Source organism: Ranitomeya imitator, chromosome 6 (assembly GCF_032444005.1).
Source record: "Ranitomeya imitator isolate aRanImi1 chromosome 6, aRanImi1.pri, whole genome shotgun sequence".
Taxonomy (NCBI): Eukaryota; Metazoa; Chordata; class Amphibia; order Anura; family Dendrobatidae; genus Ranitomeya; species Ranitomeya imitator.
The window spans coordinates 26985810-27002758 of NC_091287.1; the positions used below are offsets into that span (position 1 = coordinate 26985810).

Sequence of the window (16949 nt, forward strand, 5' to 3'; positions counted from 1 at the left end):
GGGTTATTATCTGCTCCTCAGTACTTGTGCTCTGGGTTATTATCTGCTCCTCAGTACTTGTGCTCTGGGTAATTATCTGCTCCTCTGTACTTGTGCTCTGGGTTATTATCTGCTCCTCTGTACTTGTGCTCTGGGTTATTATCTGCTCCTCAGTACTTGTGTTCTGGGTTATTATCTGCTCCTCTGTACTTGTGCTCTGGGTTATTATCTGCTCCTCTGTACTTGTGTTCTGGGTTATTATCTGCTCCTCAGTACTTGTGCTCTGGGTTATTATCTGCTCCTCAGTACTTGTGCTCTGGGTTATTATCTGCTCCTCAGTACTTGTGTTCTGGGTTATTATCTGCTCCTCTGTACTTGTGCTCTGGGTTATTATCTGCTCCTCTGTACTTGTGCTCTGGGTTATTATCTGCTCCTCAGTACTTGTGCTCTGGGTTATTATCTGCTCCTCTGTACTTGTGCACTGGGTTATTATCTGCTCCTCAGTACTTGTGTTCTGGGTTATTATCTGCTCCTCAGTACTTGTGCTCTGGGTTATTATCTGCTCCTCTGTACTTGTGCTCTGGGTTATTATCTGCTCCTCTGTACTTGTGCACTGGGTTATTATCTGCTCCTCTGTACTTGTGCACTGGGTTATTATCTGCTCCTCAGTACTTGTGTTCTGGGTTATTATCTGCTCCTCAGTACTTGTGCTCTGGGTTATTATCTGCTCCTCTGTACTTGTGCACTGGGTTATTATCTGCTCCTCTGTACTTGTGCTCTGGGTTATTATCTGCTCCTCTGTACTTGTGCTCTGGGTTATTATCTGCTCCTCAGTACTTGTGCACTGGGTTATTATCTGCTCCTCAGTACTTGTGCTCTGGGTTTTCTGCTCCTCAGTACTTGTGCACTGGGTTATTATCTGCTCCTCAGTACTTGTGCACTGGGTTATTATCTGCTCCTCTGTACTTGTGTTCTGGGTTATTATCTGCTCCTCAGTACTTGTGCACTGGGTTATTATCTGCTCCTCAGTACTTGTGCACTGGGTTATTATCTGCTCCTCTGTACTTGTGCTCTGGGTTATTATCTGCTCCTCAGTACTTGTGCTCTGGGTTATCTGCTCCTCAGTACTTGTGCACTGGGTTATTATCTGCTCCTCTGTACTTGTGCTCTGGGTTATTATCTGCTCCTCAGTACTTGTGCTCTGGGTTATTATCTGCTCAGTACTTGTGCTCTGGGTTATTATCTGCTCCTCTGTACTTGTGCACTGGGTTATTATCTGCTCCTCTGTACTTGTGCACTGGGTTATTATCTGCTCCTCTGTACTTGTGCACTGGGTTATTATCTGCTCCTCTGTACTTGTGTTCTGGGTTATTATCTGCTCCTCAGTACTTGTGCTCTGGGTTATTATCTGCTCAGTACTTGTGCTCTGGGTTATTGTCTGCTCCTCTGTACTTGTGCACTGGGTTATTATCTGCTCCTCTGTACTTGTGCACTGGGTTATTATCTGCTCCTCTGTACTTGTGTTCTGGGTTATTATCTGCTCCTCAGTACTTGTGCACTGGGTTATTATCTGCTCCTCTGTACTTGTGCTCTGAGTTATCTGCTCCTCAGTACTTGTGCTCTGGGTTATTATCTTCTCCTCTGTACTTGTGCACTGGGTTATTATCTGCTCCTCTGTACTTGTGCACTGGGTTATTATCTGCTCCTCTGTACTTGTGTTCTGGGTTATTATCTGCTCCTCAGTACTTGTGCTCTGGGTTATTATCTGCTTCTCTGTACTTGTGCTCTGGGTTATCTGCTCCTCAGTACTTGTGCACTGGGTTATTATCTGCTCCTCTGTACTTGTGCTCTGGGTTATTATCTGCTCCTCTGTACTTGTGCTCTGGGTTATTATCTGCTCCTCTGTACTTGTGCTCTGGGTTATTATCTGCTCCTTAGTACTTGTGCTCTGGGTTATTATCTGCTCAGTACTTGTGCTCTGGGTTATTATCTGCTCCTCTGTACTTGTGCACTGGGTTATTATCTGCTCCTCTGTACTTGTGCACTGGGTTATTATCTGCTCCTCTGTACTTGTGCACTGGGTTATTATCTGCTCCTCAGTACTTGTGTTCTGGGTTATTATCTGCTCCTCTGTACTTGTGTTCTGGGTTATTATCTGCTCCTCTGTACTTGTGCACTGGGTTATTAGCTGCTCCTCAGTACTTGTGCACTGGGTTATTATCTGCTCCCCTGTACTTGTGCTCTGGGTTTTCTGCTCCTCAGTACTTGTGCTCTGGGTTATTATCTGCTCCTCTGTACTTGTGCACTGGGTTATTATCTGCTCCTCTGTACTTGTGCACTGGGTTATTATCTGCTCCTCAGTACTTGTGTTCTGGGTTATTATCTGCTCCTCAGTACTTGTGCTCTGGGTTATTATCTGCTCCTCTGTACTTGTGCACTGGGTTATTATCTGCTCCTCTGTACTTGTGCTCTGGGTTATTATCTGCTCCTCTGTACTTGTGCTCTGGGTTATTATCTGCTCCTCAGTACTTGTGCACTGAGTTATTATCTGCTCCTCTGTACTTGTGCTCTGGGTTATTATCTGCTCCTCAGTACTTGTGCTCTGGGTTATTATCTGCTCCTCAGTACTTGTGCTCTGGGTTATTATCTGCTCCTCTGTACTTGTGCTCTGGGTTATTATCTGCTCCTCTGTACTTGTGCACTGGGTTATTATCTGCTCCTCTGTACTTGTGCACTGGGTTATTATCTGCTCCTCTGTACTTGTGCACTGGGTTATTATCTGCTCCTCTGTACTTGTGCACTGGGTTATTATCTGCTCCTCAGTACTTGTGCTCTGGGTTATTATCTGCTCCTCTGTACTTGTGCTCTGGGTTATTATCTGCTCCTCTGTACTTGTGCACTGGGTTATTATCTGCTCCTCTGTACTTGTGCACTGGGTTATTATCTGCTCCTCTGTACTTGTGCACTGGGTTATTATCTGCTCCTCTGTACTTGTGCACTGGGTTATTATCTGCTCCTCTGTACTTGTGCACTGGGTTATTATCTGCTCCTCTGTACTTGTGCACTGGGTTATTATCTGCTCCTCTGTACTTGTGCACTGGGTTATTATCTGCTCAGTACTTGTGCACTGGGTTATTATCTGCTCCTCTGTACTTGTGTTCTGGGTTATTATCTGCTCCTCAGTACTTGTGCTCTGGGTTATTATCTGCTCCTCAGTACTTGTGCTCTGGGTAATTATCTGCTCCTCTGTACTTGTGCTCTGGGTTATTATCTGCTCCTCTGTACTTGTGCTCTGGGTTATTATCTGCTCCTCAGTACTTGTGCTCTGGGTTATTATCTGCTCCTCTGTACTTGTGCTCTGGGTTATTATCTGCTCCTCTGTACTTGTGTTCTGGGTTATTATCTGCTCCTCAGTACTTGTGCTCTGGGTTATTATCTGCTCCTCTGTACTTGTGCTCTGGGTTATTATCTGCTCCTCTGTACTTGTGTTCTGGGTTATTATCTGCTCCTCAGTACTTGTGCTCTGGGTTATTATCTGCTCCTCTGTACTTGTGCTCTGGGTTATTATCTGCTCCTCTGTACTTGTGTTCTGGGTTATTATCTGCTCCTCAGTACTTGTGCACTGGGTTATTATCTGCTCCTCTGTACTTGTGCTCTGGGTTATTATCTGCTCCTCTGTACTTGTGCACTGGGTTATTATCTGCTCCTCTGTACTTGTGCACTGGGTTATTATCTGCTCCTCTGTACTTGTGCACTGGGTTATTATCTGCTCCTCTGTACTTGTGTTCTGGGTTATTATCTGCTCCTCAGTACTTGTGCACTGGGTTATTATCTGCTCCTCTGTACTTGTGCTCTGAGTTATCTGCTCCTCAGTACTTGTGCTCTGGGTTATTATCTTCTCCTCTGTACTTGTGCACTGGGTTATTATCTGCTCCTCAGTACTTGTGCACTGGGTTATTATCTGCTCCTCTGTACTTGTGCACTGGGTTATTATCTGCTCCTCTGTACTTGTGTTCTGGGTTATTATCTGCTCCTCAGTACTTGTGCTCTGGGTTATTATCTGCTTCTCTGTACTTGTGCTCTGGGTTATCTGCTCCTCAGTACTTGTGCACTGGGTTATTATCTGCTCCTCTGTACTTGTGCTCTGGGTTATTATCTGCTCCTCTGTACTTGTGCTCTGGGTTATTATCTGCTCCTCTGTACTTGTGCTCTGGGTTATTATCTGCTCCTTAGTACTTGTGCTCTGGGTTATTATCTGCTCAGTACTTGTGCTCTGGGTTATTATCTGCTCCTCTGTACTTGTGCACTGGGTTATTATCTGCTCCTCTGTACTTGTGCACTGGGTTATTATCTGCTCCTCTGTACTTGTGCACTGGGTTATTATCTGCTCCTCAGTACTTGTGTTCTGGGTTATTATCTGCTCCTCTGTACTTGTGTTCTGGGTTATTATCTGCTCCTCTGTACTTGTGCACTGGGTTATTATCTGCTCCTCTGTACTTGTGTTCTGGGTTATTATCTGCTCCTCTGTACTTGTGCTCTGGGTTATTATCTGCTCCTCAGTACTTGTGCACTGGGTTATTATCTGCTCCTCTGTACTTGTGCTCTGGGTTATTATCTGCTCAGTACTTGTGCTCTGGGTTATTATCTGCTCCTCTGTACTTGTGCACTGGGTTATTATCTGCTCCTCTGTACTTGTGCACTGGGTTATTATCTGCTCCTCTGTACTTGTGCTCTGGGTTATTATCTGCTCCTCTGTACTTGTGCACTGGGTTATTATCTGCTCAGTACTTGTGCACTGGGTTATTATCTGCTCCTCTGTACTTGTGCACTGGGTTATTATCTGCTCCTCAGTACTTGTGCTCTGGGTTATTATCTGCTCCTCAGTACTTGTGCTCTGGGTTATCTGCTCCTCAGTACTTGTGCACTGGGTTATTATCTGCTCCTCTGTACTTGTGCTCTGGGTTATCTGCTCCTCAGTACTTGTGCACTGGGTTATTATCTGCTCCTCTGTACTTGTGCTCTGGGTTATTATCTGCTCAGTACTTGTGCTCTGGGTTATTATCTGCTCCTCTGTACTTGTGCACTGGGTTATTATCTGCTCCTCTGTACTTGTGCACTGGGTTATTATCTGCTCAGTACTTGTGCTCTGGGTTATTATCTGCTCCTCTGTACTTGTGCACTGGGTTATTATCTGCTCCTCTGTACTTATGCACTGGGTTATTATCTGCTCCTCTGTACTTGTGCTCTGGGTTATTATCTGCTCCTCTGTACTTGTGCACTGGGTTATTATCTGCTCCTCTGTACTTATGCACTGGGTTATTATCTGCTCCTCAGTACTTGTGCTCTGGGTTATTATCTGCTCCTCAGTACTTGCTGCTCCTCAGTACTTGTGCTCTGGGTTATTATCTGCTCAGTACTTGTGCTCTGGGTTATTATCTGCTCCTCAGTACTTGTGCTCTGGGTTATTATCTGCTCCTCAGTACTTGTGCTCTGGGTTATTATCTGCTCCTCAGTACTTGTGCTCTGGGTTATTATCTGCTCAGTACTTGTGCTCTGGGTTATTATCTGCTCCTCAGTACTTGTGCTCTGGGTTATTATCTGCTCCTCAGTACTTGTGCTCTGGGTTATTATCTGCTCCTCAGTACTTGTGCACTGTGTTATTTTTCTGCTCCTCTGTACTAGTGCTCTGGGTTATCTGCTCCTCTGTACTTGTGCACTGGGTTATTATCTGCTCCTCTGTACTTGTGCTCTGGGTTATTATCTGCTCCTCAGTACTTGTGCTCTGGGTTATTATCTGCTCCTCAGTACTTGTGCTCTGGGTTATTATCTGCTCCTCTGTACTTGTGCACTGGGTTATTATCTGCTCCTCTGTACTTGTGCTCTGGGTTATTATCTGCTCAGTACTTGTGCTCTGGGTTATTATCTGCTCCTCTGTACTTGTGCACTGGGTTATTATCTGCTCCTCTGTACTTGTGCACTGGGTTATTATCTGCTCCTCTGTACTTGTGTTCTGGGTTATTATCTGCTCCTCAGTACTTGTGCTCTGGGTTATTATCTGCTCCTCAGTACTTGTGCTCTGGGTTATCTGCTCCTCAGTACTTGTGCTCAGAGTTATCTGCTCCTCAGTACTTGTGCTCTGGGTTATTATCTTCTCCTCTGTACTTGTGCTCTGGGTTATTATCTTCTCCTCTGTACTTGTGCTCTGGGTTATCTGCTCCTCAGTACTTGTGCTCTGGGTTATTATCTGCTCCTCAGTACTTGTGCTCTGGGTTATCTGCTCCTCAGTACTTGTGCTCTGGGTTATCTGCTCCTCTGTACTTGTGCTCTGGGTTATCTGCTCCTCAGTACTTGTGCACTGGGTTATTATCTGCTCCTCTGTACTTGTGCTCTGGGTTATCTGCTCCTCAGTACTTGTGCACTGGGTTATTATCTGCTCCTCTGTACTTGTGCTCTGGGTTATCTGCTCCTCAGTACTTGTGCACTGGGTTATTATCTGCTCCTCTGTACTTGTGCTCTGGGTTATTATCTGCTCAGTACTTGTGCTCTGGGTTATTATCTGCTCCTCTGTACTTGTGCACTGGGTTATTATCTGCTCCTCTGTACTTGTGCACTGGGTTATTATCTGCTCAGTACTTGTGCTCTGGGTTATTATCTGCTCCTCTGTACTTGTGCACTGGGTTATTATCTGCTCCTCTGTACTTATGCACTGGGTTATTATCTGCTCCTCTGTACTTGTGCTCTGGGTTATTATCTGCTCCTCTGTACTTGTGCACTGGGTTATTATCTGCTCCTCTGTACTTATGCACTGGGTTATTATCTGCTCCTCAGTACTTGTGCTCTGGGTTATTATCTGCTCCTCAGTACTTGCTGCTCCTCAGTACTTGTGCTCTGGGTTATTATCTGCTCAGTACTTGTGCTCTGGGTTATTATCTGCTCCTCAGTACTTGTGCTCTGGGTTATTATCTGCTCCTCAGTACTTGTGCACTGGGTTATTATCTGCTCCTCTGTACTTGTGCACTGGGTTATTATCTGCTCCTCAGTACTTGTGCTCTGGGTTATTATCTGCTCCTCAGTACTTGTGTTCTGGGTTATTATCTGCTCCTCTGTACTTGTGCACTGGGTTATTATCTGCTCCTCTGTACTTGTGCACTGGGTTATTATCTGCTCCTCAGTACTTGTGTTCTGGGTTATTATCTGCTCCTCTGTACTTGTGTTCTGGGTTATTATCTGCTCCTCTGTACTTGTGCACTGGGTTATTATCTGCTCCTCTGTACTTGTGCTCTGGGTTATTATCTGCTCCTCTGTACTTGTGCACTGGGTTATTATCTGCTCCTCAGTACTTGTGCACTGGGTTATTATCTGCTCCTCTGTACTTGTGTTCTGGGTTATTATCTGCTCCTCTGTACTTGTGCTCTGGGTTATTATCTGCTCCTCAGTACTTGTGCACTGGGTTATTATCTGCTCCTCTGTACTTGCGCTCTGGGTTATTATCTGCTCAGTACTTGTGCTCTGGGTTATTATCTGCTCCTCTGTACTTGTGCACTGGGTTATTATCTGCTCCTCTGTACTTGTGCTCTGGGTTATTATCTGCTCCTCTGTACTTGTGCTCTGGGTTATTATCTGCTCCTCAGTACTTGTGCTCTGGGTTATTATCTGCTCCTCAGTACTTGTGTTCTGGGTTATTATCTGCTCCTCTGTACTTGTGCTCTGGGTTATTATCTGCTCCTCTGTACTTGTGCTCTGGGTTATTATCTGCTCCTCAGTACTTGTGCTCTGGGTTATTATCTGCTCCTCAGTACTTGTGCTCTGGGTTATTATCTGCTCCTCAGTACTTGTGTTCTGGGTTATTATCTGCTCCTCTGTACTTGTGCTCTGGGTTATTATCTGCTCCTCTGTACTTGTGCACTGGGTTATTATCTGCTCCTCAGTACTTGTGTTCTGGGTTATTATCTGCTCCTCAGTACTTGTGCTCTGGGTTATTATCTGCTCCTCTGTACTTGTGCACTGGGTTATTATCTGCTCCCCTGTACTTGTGCTCTGGGTTTTCTGCTCCTCAGTACTTGTGCTCTGGGTTATTATCTGCTCCTCTGTACTTGTGCACTGGGTTATTATCTGCTCCTCTGTACTTGTGCACTGGGTTATTATCTGCTCCTCAGTACTTGTGTTCTGGGTTATTATCTGCTCCTCAGTACTTGTGCTCTGGGTTATTATCTGCTCCTCTGTACTTGTGCACTGGGTTATTAGCTGCTCCTCAGTACTTGTGCACTGGGTTATTATCTGCTCCTCAGTTCTTGTGCTCTGGGTTTTCTGCTCCTCAGTACTTGTGCACTGGGTTATTATCTGCTCCTCAGTACTTGTGCACTGGGTTATTATCTGCTCCTCTGTACTTGTGTTCTGGGTTATTATCTGCTCCTCAGTACTTGTGCACTGGGTTATTATCTGCTCCTCAGTACTTGTGCACTGGGTTATTATCTGCTCCTCTGTACTTGTGCTCTGGGTTATTATCTGCTCCTCAGTACTTGTGCTCTGGGTTATCTGCTCCTCAGTACTTGTGCACTGGGTTATTATCTGCTCCTCTGTACTTGTGCTCTGGGTTATTATCTGCTCAGTACTTGTGCACTGGGTTATTATCTGCTCCTCAGTACTTGTGCTCTGGGTTATTATCTGCTCAGTACTTGTGCTCTGGGTTATTATCTGCTCCTCTGTACTTGTGCACTGGGTTATTATCTGCTCCTCTGTACTTGTGCACTGGGTTATTATCTGCTCCTCTGTACTTGTGCACTGGGTTATTATCTGCTCCTCTGTACTTGTGTTCTGGGTTATTATCTGCTCCTCAGTACTTGTGCTCTGGGTTATTATCTGCTCAGTACTTGTGCTCTGGGTTATTGTCTGCTCCTCTGTACTTGTGCACTGGGTTATTATCTGCTCCTCTGTACTTGTGCACTGGGTTATTATCTGCTCCTCTGTACTTGTGTTCTGGGTTATTATCTGCTCCTCAGTACTTGTGCACTGGGTTATTATCTGCTCCTCTGTACTTGTGCTCTGAGTTATCTGCTCCTCAGTACTTGTGCTCTGGGTTATTATCTTCTCCTCTGTACTTGTGCACTGGGTTATTATCTGCTCCTCAGTACTTGTGCACTGGGTTATTATCTGCTCCTCTGTACTTGTGCACTGGGTTATTATCTGCTCCTCTGTACTTGTGTTCTGGGTTATTATCTGCTCCTCAGTACTTGTGCTCTGGGTTATTATCTGCTTCTCTGTACTTGTGCTCTGGGTTATCTGCTCCTCAGTACTTGTGCACTGGGTTATTATCTGCTCCTCTGTACTTGTGCTCTGGGTTATTATCTGCTCCTCTGTACTTGTGCTCTGGGTTATTATCTGCTCCTCTGTACTTGTGCTCTGGGTTATTATCTGCTCCTTAGTACTTGTGCTCTGGGTTATTATCTGCTCCTCTGTACTTGTGCTCTGGGTTATTATCTGCTCCTCTGTACTTGTGCACTGGGTTATTATCTGCTCCTCAGTACTTGTGTTCTGGGTTATTATCTGCTCCTCTGTACTTGTGTTCTGGGTTATTATCTGCTCCTCTGTACTTGTGCACTGGGTTATTATCTGCTCCTCTGTACTTGTGTTCTGGGTTATTTTCTGCTCCTCTGTACTTGTGTTCTGGGTTATTATCTGCTCCTCTGTACTTGTGCTCTGGGTTATTATCTGCTCCTCAGTACTTGTGCACTGGGTTATTATCTGCTCCTCTGTACTTGTGCTCTGGGTTATTATCTGCTCAGTACTTGTGCTCTGGGTTATTATCTGCTCCTCTGTACTTGTGCACTGGGTTATTATCTGCTCCTCTGTACTTGTGCACTGGGTTATTATCTGCTCCTCTGTACTTGTGTTCTGGGTTATTATCTGCTCCTCAGTACTTGTGCACTGGGTTATTATCTGCTCCTCTGTACTTGTGCACTGGGTTATTATCTGCTCCTCAGTACTTGTGCACTGAGTTATTATCTGCACCTCTGTACTTGTGCACTGGGTTATTATCTGCTCCTCTGTACTTGTGCTCTGGGTTATTATCTGCTCCTCTGTACTTGTGCACTGGGTTATTATCTGCTCCTCAGTACTTGTGCACTGGGTTATTATCTGCTCCTCTGTACTTGTGCACTGGGTTATTATCTGCTCCTCAGTACTTGTGCACTGAGTTATTATCTGCACCTCTGTACTTGTGCACTGAGTTATTATCTGCACCTCTGTACTTGTGCACTGGGTTATTATCTGCTCCTCTGTACTTGTGCTCTGGGTTATCTGCTCCTCAGTACTTGTGCACTGGGTTATTATCTGCTCCTCTGTACTTGTGCACTGGGTTATTATCTGCTCCTCAGTACTTGTGCTCTGGGTTATTATCTGCTCCTCTGTACTTGTGTTCTGGGTTATTATCTGCTCCTCTGTACTTGTGCTCTGGGTTATTATCTGCTCCTCTGTACTTGTGCACTGGGTTATTATCTGCTCCTCTGTACTTGTGTTCTGGGTTATTATCTGCTCCTCTGTACTTGTGCTCTGGGTTATTATCTGCTCCTCAGTACTTGTGCACTGGGTTATTATCTGCTCCTCTGTACTTGTGCTCTGGGTTATTATCTGCTCAGTACTTGTGCTCTGGGTTATTATCTGCTCCTCTGTACTTGTGCACTGGGTTATTATCTGCTCCTCTGTACTTGTGCACTGGGTTATTATCTGCTCAGTACTTGTGCTCTGGGTTATTATCTGCTCCTCTGTACTTGTGCACTGGGTTATTATCTGCTCCTCTGTACTTATGCACTGGGTTATTATCTGCTCCTCTGTACTTGTGCTCTGGGTTATTATCTGCTCCTCAGTACTTGCTGCTCCTCAGTACTTGTGCTCTGGGTTATTATCTGCTCAGTACTTGTGCTCTGGGTTATTATCTGCTCCTCAGTACTTGTGCTCTGGGTTATCTGCTCCTCTGTACTTGTGCTCTGGGTTATCTGCTCCTCTGTACTTGTGCTCTGGGTTATTATCTGCTCAGTACTTGTGCTCTGGGTTATTATCTGCTCCTCAGTACTTGTGCTCTGGGTTATTATCTGCTCCTCAGTACTTGTGCTCTGGGTTATCTGCTCCTCTGTACTTGTGCTCTGGGTTATTATCTGCTCAGTACTTGTGCTCTGGGTTATTATCTGCTCCTCTGTACTTGTGCTCTGGGTTATTATCTGCTCCTCAGTACTTGTGCTCTGGGTTATCTGCTCCTCTGTACTTGTGCTCTGGGTTATTATCTGCTCAGTACTTGTGCTCTGGGTTATTATCTGCTCCTCAGTACTTGTGCTCTGGGTTATTATCTGCTCCTCAGTACTTGTGCTCTGGGTTATCTGCTCCTCTGTACTTGTGCACTGGGTTATTATCTGCTCCTCTGTACTTGTGCTCTGGGTTATTATCTGCTCCTCAGTACTTGTGCTCTGGGTTATTATCTGCTCCTCTGTACTTGTGCACTGGGTTATTATCTGCTCCTCTGTACTTGTGCTCTGGGTTATTATCTGCTCCTCAGTACTTGTGCTCTGGGTTATTATCTGCTCCTCTGTACTTGTGCACTGGGTTATTATCTGCTCCTCTGTACTTGTGCACTGGGTTATTATCTGCTCCTCTGTACTTGTGTTCTGGGTTATTATCTGCTCCTCAGTACTTGTGCACTGGGTTATTATCTGCTCCTCTGTACTTGTGTTCTGGGTTATTATCTGCTCCTCAGTACTTGTGCTCTGGGTTATTATCTGCTCCTCAGTACTTGTGCTCTGGGTTATCTGCTCCTCAGTACTTGTGCTCAGAGTTATCTGCTCCTCAGTACTTGTGCTCTGGGTTATTATCTTCTCCTCTGTACTTGTGCTCTGGGTTATTATCTTCTCCTCTGTACTTGTGCTCTGGGTTATCTGCTCCTCAGTACTTGTGCTCTGGGTTATTATCTGCTCCTCAGTACTTGTGCTCTGGGTTATCTGCTCCTCAGTACTTGTGCTCTGGGTTATCTGCTCCTCTGTACTTGTGCTCTGGGTTATCTGCTCCTCAGTACTTGTGCTCTGGGTTATTATCTGCTCCTCAGTACTTGTGCTCTGGGTTATTATCTGCTCCTCAGTACTTGTGCACTGGGTTATTATCTGCTCCTCTGTACTTCTGCACTGGGTTATTATCTGCTCCTCAGTACTTGTGCTCTGGGTTATTATCTGCTCCTCAGTACTTGTGTTCTGGGTTATTATCTGCTCCTCTGTACTTGTGCACTGGGTTATTATCTGCTCCTCTGTACTTGTGCACTGGGTTATTATCTGCTCCTCAGTACTTGTGTTCTGGGTTATTATCTGCTCCTCTGTACTTGTGTTCTGGGTTATTATCTGCTCCTCTGTACTTGTGCACTGGGTTATTATCTGCTCCTCTGTACTTGTGCACTGGGTTATTATCTGCTCCTCTGTACTTGTGCTCTGGGTTATTATCTGCTCCTCTGTACTTGTGCACTGGGTTATTATCTGCTCCTCTGTACTTGTGCACTGGGTTATTATCTGCTCCTCTGTACTTGTGCTCTGGGTTATTATCTGCTCCTCTGTACTTGTGCACTGGGTTATTATCTGCTCCTCAGTACTTGTGCACTGGGTTATTATCTGCTCCTCTGTACTTGTGTTCTGGGTTATTATCTGCTCCTCTGTACTTGTGCTCTGGGTTATTATCTGCTCCTCAGTACTTGTGCACTGGGTTATTATCTGCTCCTCTGTACTTGCGCTCTGGGTTATTATCTGCTCCTCTGTACTTGTGCTCTGGGTTATTATCTGCTCCTCTGTACTTGTGCACTGGGTTATTATCTGCTCCTCTGTACTTGTGCTCTGGGTTATTATCTGCTCCTCTGTACTTGTGCACTGGGTTATTATCTGCTCAGTACTTGTGCACTGGGTTATTATCTGCTCCTCAGTACTTGTGCACTGAGTTATTATCTGCACCTCTGTACTTGTGCACTGGGTTATTATCTGCTCAGTACTTGTGCTCTGGGTTATTATCTGCTCCTCTGTACTTGTGCACTGGGTTATTATCTGCTCCTCTGTACTTGTGCTCTGGGTTATTATCTGCTCCTCTGTATTTGTGCACTGGGTTATTATCTGCTCCTCAGTACTTGTGCACTGGGTTATTATCTGCTCCTCTGTACTTGTGCTCTGGGTTATTATCTGCTCCTCTGTACTTGTGCTCTGGGTTATTATCTGCTCCTCAGTACTTGTGCACTGGGTTATTATCTGCTCCTCTGTACTTGTGCACTGGGTTATTATCTGCTCCTCTGTACTTGTGTTCTGGGTTATTATCTGCTCCTCAGTACTTGTGCACTGGGTTATTATCTGCTCCTCAGTACTTGTGCACTGGGTTATTATCTGCTCCTCTGTACTTGTGCACTGGGTTATTATCTGCTCCTCAGTACTTGTGCTCTGGGTTATCTGCTCCTCAGTACTTGTGCACTGGGTTATTATCTGCTCCTCTGTACTTGTGCTCTGGGTTATTATCTGCTCCTCAGTACTTGTGCTCTGGGTTATTATCTGCTCCTCTGTACTTGTGCACTGGGTTATTATCTGCTCCTCAGTACTTGTGTTCTGGGTTATTATCTGCTCCTCTGTACTTGTGTTCTGGGTTATTATCTGCTCCTCTGTACTTGTGCACTGGGTTATTATCTGCTCCTCTGTACTTGTGTTCTGGGTTATTATCTGCTCCTCTGTACTTGTGCTCTGGGTTATTATCTGCTCCTCAGTACTTGTGCACTGGGTTATTATCTGCTCCTCTGTACTTGCGCTCTGGGTTATTATCTGCTCCTCTGTACTTGTGCACTGGGTTATTATCTGCTCCTCTGTACTTGTGCTCTGGGTTATTATCTGCTCCTCTGTACTTGTGCACTGGGTTATTATCTGCTCCTCTGTACTTGTGCTCTGGGTTATTATCTGCTCCTCTGTACTTGTGCACTGGGTTATTATCTGCTCAGTACTTGTGCACTGGGTTATTATCTGCTCCTCAGTACTTGTGCACTGAGTTATTATCTGCACCTCTGTACTTGTGCACTGGGTTATTATCTGCTCAGTACTTGTGCTCTGGGTTATTATCTGCTCCTCTGTACTTGTGCACTGGGTTATTATCTGCTCCTCTGTACTTGTGCTCTGGGTTATTATCTGCTCCTCTGTATTTGTGCACTGGGTTATTATCTGCTCCTCAGTACTTGTGCACTGGGTTATTATCTGCTCCTCAGTACTTGTGCACTGGGTTATTATCTGCTCCTCAGTACTTGTGCACTGGGTTATTATCTGCTCCTCAGTACTTGTGCTCTGGGTTATCTGCTCCTCAGTACTTGTGCACTGGGTTATTATCTGCTCCTCTGTACTTGTGCACTGGGTTATTATCTGCTCCTCAGTACTTGTGCTCTGGGTTATCTGCTCCTCAGTACTTGTGCACTGGGTTATTATCTGCTCCTCTGTACTTGTGCTCTGGGTTATTATCTGCTCAGTACTTGTGCTCTGGGTTATTATCTGCTCCTCTGTACTTGTGCACTGGGTTATTATCTGCTCCTCTGTACTTGTGCACTGGGTTATTATCTGCTCCTCTGTACTTATGCACTGGGTTATTATCTGCTCAGTACTTGTGCTCTGGGTTATTATCTGCTCCTCTGTACTTGTGCACTGGGTTATTATCTGCTCCTCTGTACTTATGCACTGGGTTATTATCTGCTCCTCTGTACTTGTGCTCTGGGTTATTATCTGCTCCTCAGTACTTGCTGCTCCTCAGTACTTGTGCTCTGGGTTATTATCTGCTCCTCAGTACTTGTGCACTGGGTTATTATCTGCTCAGTACTTGTGCTCTGGGTTATTATCTGCTCCTCAGTACTTGTGCTCTGGGTTATTATCTGCTCAGTACTTGTGCTCTGGGTTATTATCTGCTCCTCAGTACTTGTGCTCTGGGTTATTATCTGCTCCTCAGTACTTGTGCTCTGGGTTATTATCTGCTCCTCAGTACTTGTGCTCTGGGTTATTATCTGCTCAGTACTTGTGCTCTGGGTTATTATCTGCTCCTCAGTACTTGTGCTCTGGATTATTATCTGCTCAGTACTTGTGCTCTGGGTTATTATCTGCTCCTCAGTACTTGTGCTCTGGGTTATTATCTGCTCCTCAGTACTTGTGCTCTGGGTTATTATCTGCTCCTCTGTACTTGTGCACTGATTTATTATCTGCTCCTCTGTACTTGTGCTCTGGGTTATTATCTGCTCAGTACTTGTGCTCTGGGTTATTATCTGCTCCTCTGTACTTGTGCACTGGGTTATTATCTGCTCCTCTGTACTTGTGCACTGGGTTATTATCTGCTCCTCTGTACTTGTGTTCTGGGTTATTATCTGCTCCTCAGTACTTGTGCACTGGGTTATTATCTGCTCCTCTGTACTTGTGCTCTGGGTTATCTGCTCCTCAGTACTTGTGCTCTGGGTTATTATCTGCTCCTCAGTACTTGTGCTCTGGGTTATCTGCTCCTCAGTACTTGTGCTCTGAGTTATCTGCTCCTCAGTACTTGTGCTCTGGGTTATTATCTTCTCCTCTGTACTTGTGCTCTGGGTTATTATCTGCTCCTCAGTACTTGTGCTCTGGGTTATCTGCTCCTCAGTACTTGTGCTCTGGGTTATCTGCTCCTCTGTACTTGTGCTCTGGGTTATCTGCTCCTCAGTACTTGTGCTCTGGGTTATTATCTGCTCCTCAGTACTTGTGCTCTGGGTTATTATCTGCTCCTCAGTACTTGTGCTCTGGGTTATTATCTGCTCCTCAGTACTTGTGCACTGGGTTATTATCTGCTCCTCTGTACTTGTGCTCTGGGTTATTATCTGCTCCTCAGTACTTGTGCTCTGGGTTATCTGCTCCTCAGTACTTGTGCTCTGGGTTATTATCTGCTCAGTACTTGTGCTCTGGGTTATTATCTGCTCCTCTGTACTTGTGCACTGGGTTATTATCTGCTCCTCTGTACTTGTGCACTGGGTTATTATCTGCTCCTCTGTACTTATGCACTGGGTTATTATCTGCTCAGTACTTGTGCTCTGGGTTATTATCTGCTCCTCTGTACTTGTGCACTGGGTTATTATCTGCTCCTCTGTACTTATGCACTGGGTTATTATCTGCTCCTCTGTACTTGTGCTCTGGGTTATTATCTGCTCCTCAGTACTTGTGCACTGGGTTATTATCTGCTCCTCTGTACTTGTGCACTGGGTTATTATCTGCTCCTCTGTACTTGTGCACTGGGTTATTATCTGCTCCTCTGTACTTGTGCACTGGGTTATTATCTGCTCCTCAGTACTTGTGCACTGGGTTATTATCTGCTCCTCTGTACTTGTGCTCTGGGTTATTATCTGCTCCTCTGTACTTGTGTTCTGGGTTATTATCTGCTCCTCTGTACTTGTGCACTGGGTTATTATCTGCTCCTCTGTACTTGTGCTCTGGGTTATTATCTGCTCCTCTGTACTTGTGTTCTGGGTTATTATCTGCTCCTCTGTACTTGTGCACTGGGTTATTATCTGCTCCTCTGTACTTGTGCTCTGGGTTATTATCTGCTCCTCTGTACTTGTGCACTGGGTTATTATCTGCTCCTCTGTACTTGTGCTCTGGGTTATTATCTGCTCCTCAGTACTTGTGCTCTGGGTTATTATCTGCTCCTCAGTACTTGTGCTCTGGGTTATTATCTGCTCCTCAGTACTTGTGCTCTGGGTTATTATCTGCTCAGTACTTGTGCTCTGGGTTATTATCTGCTCCTCAGTACTTGTGCTCTGGGTTATTATCTGCTCCTCAGTACTTGTGCTCTGGGTTATTATCTGCTCAGTACTTGTGCTCTGGGTTATTATCTGCTCCTCTGTACTTGTGCACTGGGTTATTATCTGCTCCTCTGTACTTGTGCTCTGGGTTATTATCTGCTCCTCAGTACTTGTGCTCTGGGTTATTATC

The 16949-nt window shown here is 45.2% G+C and overlaps 1 protein-coding gene across 6 annotated transcripts in view; it reads left to right on the top strand.

Moving 5' to 3' along the window:
• The window catches only part of DYNC1I1 (dynein cytoplasmic 1 intermediate chain 1), a 459873-nt gene that overhangs the window by 123159 nt on the left and 319765 nt on the right, over positions 1–16949 (top strand). The gene's annotated exons all lie outside the window — the stretch shown is intronic.